Below are 6,830 nucleotides of genomic sequence, written 5' to 3'. Positions count from 1 at the left end.
AATGCTACCATGAGGCAATTTAATGGAGCCTCAATGTTACCTGGAAGAAGTCAATCCTTAGAATGATTCCAAATGGCAATTTAAGGTAATAATTATGCCTGGATATACCAGAAAACATGGAAATCTTTAAATTAAATAATAAGTTTTTCATTGATTTAACCTACTTGCTAATAGATAGCCTACTACTCAGGGTGTCCTTTCATGTTGATCCCAAAATATGGTGATTTACTATCCTGGCTCAGATCCCTCTTTCTTTTGCAAAATCACTGTCCCACCTTCTTCCAAGCAAATAACTTGATATTCCATTACTTCATTCTTGTCCATATTTATTTTTTGTTGAATGAGATTTTTGTTGAAGAAGGTGAATTATGTACTTACTGCGCTAACCATTCTTTTGAGCATGGTAAGAAAATCACTTACTGCGGTTACTGCCGGCAGTAACTATTCTCGTTCCCAGCAGGTTGGGCAGTAACCATTTTCCCACTAGGAACGGAAATAGTAACCACTCGGTTACTACAGTAAGTCACTGGAACACACCCATCATATGCATCTGGATTAGTCGGATAAGTAATCGGACAAGTAAACGAACACGGGGGAGTACAAGAAGAAACAGAACAAAACAAAGTAAAGTTGAAGCTACTCATTTATACTTTCATAAGTGAGTGGTTTAGAGTAGTTTCCAGAATCTTATAGTGTTTCTTCATGGAGAATAGAATATCGAATTGATAACCATCATTTTTTCAAACCTGTTAGCTGTGTAAAATGTGTAAAAAAATTTCACTGTGTAAAATGTAAAGCTGTGTAAAAATAGCTTATAAAATGAAATATTGTTTTCAAAAACGGCTTTAAAATATGGATGAAAATGGAGAAAAAGATGGAACTATGATTAATAGAATTTTGGGTAAAATTCTAGTTAAGTGACTTCTTGCTATATTTGAAAGGGGTTAGGTTTGGAAAATGAAACTTTTGGGGATGGGACTACAGGCTAAAGTATACTTCTGGAAAGTATTTCAAAGCACCCATATCCACTCCTTCTCCCTCTAGAGAGCCCTGAAATTCACAGGTCTATGCCTATTGAAATTGTGATAAAACAACATTTTGTTATTTCCAATTACCTTAATTTTCAATTACCAGTTGCTTTTTCTCTGTCTTTAGTTCTGAAGTTCTTTGGGGGTCTCTCCCCCCAAAAGAGACCAAATCACCCTTAGAGATCATAGGACTAATTCCAGATTCCTTCCCAAATTTTCAGGTACCAATTCATCAGGTACAAGTGACCTTCTACTTAGCCTACATACCAAAGGGAAAAGCATGCATCTCTACTATAATTTACCTCCAACCTATCTAATGTGCAAATATATAGCCAAAATTATGTAGTTCCAATGTATTCTGTCACCTGTTACCTTTTCCCCCATTCTTGCTTTGTCACAGTTGCTTCAATTAACAGGGAGTTAAAGGTTGAGAGATAGATTGGCAGAATCAATGGGATACATGTAACTTCAGCTATATATTTCTATATTAGAAGAGTTGGGGGTAAAGTGGAGCAGGTCTGCATGTAAAATTGTGTAAGCTATAATTATTGTGCAATTATAAAAAATCGGTTTTTTTAACATATTTTTCTCTAGGCCTACAGGTCCTTCCTTTGGTTTATGCCACATAAACATTGTATTCCCAGAAAAAAATAAGTAGCAACAAGCTATATATATACAAGCACATATTATTTATCAATGAGGACTCTAGTGCTTATCTGTGACCCCTTAGTAATATTGACAAGAAATGAGCAACAGACAAAATGAAATTTCGTCTGTTGCTCATTTCCCAGCTAATGTGACTGCTGGTCACATTTTTGTCTGTTGCCCATTTCCCAGCTAATGTGACTAATGGTTTTCCAAGCTAATCTGAACAGGACAAAAAAAATGTGCATCTGGCATCAATCTTCTCTTCTCTGCAGCTATGATCTGAAACCATAACTAACTTACCAATATCTTTCCCAGAACAAAACTTCTTTGTGACTTTCTCTTGGGTTGTTTCTTCCATAGTCTGCTGACTCTCAGCAGGTGCAGCCTGCTTGTATGAATCAGAAAATGGTATTCCTCTTATGTGAATTTCCAAATTCATAGCTTGTTCTAATGTCCATCTTTCTAGCCCTCCTGCAATCAATGAAACATTAACAAATTTTAAACTGTAAGTCATGAAAGGAGATTACTGTGAAGCTTGATCATTCTTAAACAACAATAAGCATATAAAGAAGAGAGAATTCCCTAAGGGGTTGTACACACAATCATGCAGCTTGTCATGAAAACTTTAAGCTCCCATTGTAAACAATGCACTCAAAGCAACAAATAGCAGCTACATCAGGCTAAAGGACCAATTATTACAACTTACCTGAAGTTTTTTGTGCAAGTCAACATTGGATTTGTGTTTCATTCTGGTGAGAATAGAAAAAACATAAAAGGCCTTTCTGGCTTAAATTCTGTACTTAACTCTTTGTCAGATCATTTGCAACTGTTGAAGAAGCAGTTAAGCATATTTCAAGTTTTTTGGCTCCCTAGGTTTGCTTTACTCAGGCAATTTAGCTGATATTTAATCTCTTGATGGCAATTTTAAAAATTTTTTTTTTTTGCTCCTGTAGAATTAGAGCATATCTAAAATTTGAAGGATGTTTTTTTACCAGACAGATAAAAGGTAAAATTCTAGTTGAGTTACTTCTTGCTATCTCAGAAAGAAGTTAGGTTAGGAAAATGAAACTTTCAGGGATGGGTCTACAGGCTAAAGTATATCCTGGGAAGGTATTTTAAAGTACCCACCTCCACTTCTTCTCCCTCTAGAGAGCCCTGAAATTTGACTCCATGACAGGTTCACCTATTGAAATTTTGACAAAACAACATGTTACCTTAATTTTCAGGTACCATTTGCTTTTTCTCTGCCTTTAGTTCTGAAAATTCAATTCCTGTTATTTGAGTAGAATTTTGAGCCATACCAACTTTTTTCAAAATTTAGGAAATGTATTTGCATATCTTTAAAACCTTATAAATTGGGATTGAGCAAGGTTGTGAAGCTGAGAACAATTTTGTTGTACTTCATTTCAGCAGAAGATCTATTTTGTAAGGTTTTACTTTTATAACACACATAGCCTTTTTTTGAAGGTCATCGAAGGTCAGGGCCCTCTAGAGCAAGAATGAGCAGAGATATGTACTTTGAAATACCTTCCCAGGACATACTTTAGCCAGTAGACCCATTCCTGAACGTTTCATTTTCCTAACCTAACCCCTTTCAGTGATAGCAAGAAGTCAATCAACTAGAATTTTACTGGATAAAATAACCATCCATTGGAATAGACTCTGAATAGTCTACCCTAGCCTGTTTCTTCAATAGGATTAAAGACAGTCTCAGAATAATGATTTAGCAGCCCAGAAATCCTCAGCTTATCTGTAATACTTCACCTAGGCCTGTTTACAGAGCCTAAATGGAGTCAATGCTTAGAATGCTACCATGTGGCAATTTAATGGAGCCTCACAATGTTACCTGGAAGAAGTCAATCCTTAGAATGATTCCAAATGGCAATTTAAGGTACCAATTATGCCTGGATATGCCACGAAACATGGAAATCTTTAAATTAAATAATAAGTTTTTCATTGATTTAACCTACTTGCTAATAGATAGCCTACTAGGCCTACTCAGGGTGTCCTTTAATGTTAATCCCAAAATATGGTGATTTACTAACCTGGCTCAGATCTCTCTTTCTTTTGCAAAATCACCGTCCCACCTTCTTCGAAGCAAATAACTTGATATTCCATTACTTCATTCTTGTCCATATTTATTTTTGTTGAAGAAGATGAATTATGTACTTACTGCGCTAACCATTCTTTTGAGCACGGTAAGAAAATCACTTACTGCGGTTACTGCCGGCAGTAACTATTCTCGTTCCCAGCGGGTTGGTCAGTAACCATTTTCCCGCTAGGAACGGAAATAGTAACCATTCGGTTACTTCAGTAAGTCCCTGGAACACATTCACCAGGAACGACTTTTGAGTTTCGTTTGATTCGACTCGTAAAAGTTGACTTTTTTCTCTGCTGCCGTTTCATTTAGTAAAAAGTCGACCTAGCAAGTCAACACAGAATTGCCAATCGAACGCTTCACTGGAAAAAAATTATAGGTATGAAATCGTTTAGTCTAGAGGAAAGACAATGAAAGTGTTAATAGTAGAAATAATCTTAGCTTTTCAGTGACCCTTAAGTAATATTATGCATATTCCTTAGGATTTAAAGTGTTTTTGGTGTTCTAGGCCAACCTTGCATAGGCTAAGCTTAATAAGGAATCAGAAGAACATTTTTATGTTTTTAAAACGTTGGTTCTTAGGAAGGCAGCTAACACATTGGTGAGTTATTCAAATATTACCAAATGAAACAGGCCTAGTTTCTAAGCCAACCTATAATTTTTAGTCAAAAAAAATTAGAATGGTTAGGTCAATGCCTATATTATATAGTCTATATTCACTGAGATTGCTGTTTAATCTGGATTTTTAACATAAAGTAAGGGTAAAATTTTATTATAGCTACTTTTAGCTATCTTTGAAAGAAGTCAGGTCAGGAAAATGAAACTTTCAGGTATGTGTCTAGAGGCTAAAGTATGTCCTAGGAAAGTATTTAAAGTACCTACCTCCACTTCTTTTCCCTCTAGAGGGTCCAACAATGATTTTGTTGGACACAAATGATTTTGCTCTAGTGAGCTAGTGGAAAACAAATAGAACATATAATGTTTTTTTTTTATTTCAAGACTAGAATATTACAAAGTTGAGCATTCATATTGCTAATTGTATCTTAAGTAAATACAATCCCTGATGGGAGTTTTGTTGATACCTGTCTCAAAATTAATTTGTCTAAATAAAATAGATATTGTTTATGGGATAGCAGTGAAAAATGGTAGGAACTATGACTGAGTTGTTTTTTTTTTCCAATATTTTCTTTTTTCAAATATTTTTTTTCTGGTCACATTTTTGTTCCTTCTTAGGTAGCTGGCACTCTAGGTTGAGAATACTTTGTCCAAAGGGCACATGTTTAATTCTTGGCATTACCAGTTTATTTGGTTTGGGGAAAAGGTCAGTGATGTAACTATGTAGGTTCATCCAAAACTGGCCCAATTTTGAAAGGTTACCTAGAGAAATCTAGGGTCAGTTAGCAGGAAGGGCTTGCAAAAGCATAGGATGACTGGTCCCCTGCTTTCTTTTGCACTTCCTGGCTAAAGGACCACCTGGTTTTTTACCGTGCTTGTGACTTAGCCATAGAAGTTTTCTTTTAAACCCATTAAATAAGAATATAAAGGAAAAAATGCCAGTAAGGTGGGCCTTCCTTTTCAATGAATTGTTGATGTATAGACAAGAGTGTAGGTCATAAGAAATGGCTTGTGAATGTTTTGCAAGGTTTGAAAATCTAGGACAAAAGTAGGACAAAATTTGAAATTCCTCAGGTTGGCAATTGAGCACAAAAGTAAAATTTTGTGAATGATCTTTCTTTGTGACTGTTATATTTATTTATTGTCGAGTATTTTAAAGTTAATCTTTATTGTTTTGTTTTAATTTTCATGGCCTTTGAAATTTAGTGTATTAAAACCTACTTATGTCTATTCATCTGCTTTTAAACAGACAGGATTTCTATGTTTCTTAGCTTCAATAAATTTATATGCAATTTTGAGACCAGGGGTTACAAAGTAGGTCAAAACTTGCAAATGGAACCATGGTGTTACTAATAATTTGTAAGAAATGTATATCAATTTAAAGATTCAAAAAAAACAATCATATAGAAAACAAACAAGACAAATAAATAAAAGTATCCCTTTACAACCATTTAATGAAGTGTCACAAATGTAGGTCACCCTTAAGATTGAAATTAACAAGGCTTGTCAATTTTTTAATTAACATTGTATTTTTGTATTATTGTGTATTTAATTATTATGTATGTATTATTAATTATGTATTTTTGGTCATTTTTGACAAAATAACGTAGGTTTTTCACTGTCAAAATTTGTTAATTTAGGCCAAAAAGTGCTTAAATTGGAATTAGCAATATAAGCAATTATTATATTTGTAAAGAACGTACAAAAAGGCATCAAAAGGTATATTCACTTTATTTTTAAGTCAAAATATGAACAAAAAAAATTTACTCCCAACCTGCCTAATTTGCAAATATATAGCCCAAATTATATATTTTCAATGTATTCTGCCACCTTTTAGCCTACTAGTTTTTCCAGTTCTCGTTTTGCCACAGTTGCTTCAATTATCAAGTATTAGGGTTGAGGAATAGATTAGCAGAATCAATAGAAAATATGTAATTTCAGCTTTAGATTTCCATATTAGGAGGGTTGTGGCTAAAGTAAAGCAGGGCTGCATGTAGAACATGTTACCTATAATTTTTATGTAAATTATAAAGAGTCACCTTTTTTTGACAGGTTTTCTTCTATAGGCCTGCAGGTCCTTCTCTTGGGTTTTACCACATCAAGGATTGTATACCCAGAGAAGAATAAGTAGCAACAAGCTATATATAGGCTACATAAGCACATGTTATTTAACAATGACTTCTCTAGAGCTTAACTATGAACCCTTAGTAACATTGACAAGAAATGAGTAACAAAAAAAAAATGAAATTTAGGCTAAATGGCAATCAGGAACTGCTTGGGAAAATTGCCATTGGGCGTTTTAAAAAGTTTTATTTAGCTGTCAATTTTCTATCTTTTTAAATAACAATTAAAAGGAAAAAAAGTATCCTTTTAAAACAAAACTAGGTTTTTATTGTCGTGAAGGTGTAAGGCTTTTGTTAATCAAACAGCAATGTCAAGTA

The sequence above is a fragment of the Artemia franciscana genome, chromosome 15 (genome assembly GCF_032884065.1).
Source record: "Artemia franciscana chromosome 15, ASM3288406v1, whole genome shotgun sequence".
Taxonomy (NCBI): Eukaryota; Metazoa; Arthropoda; class Branchiopoda; order Anostraca; family Artemiidae; genus Artemia; species Artemia franciscana.
The sequence above is the reverse complement of the archived record's forward strand: the minus strand, read 5'-3'. Positions refer to the sequence as shown.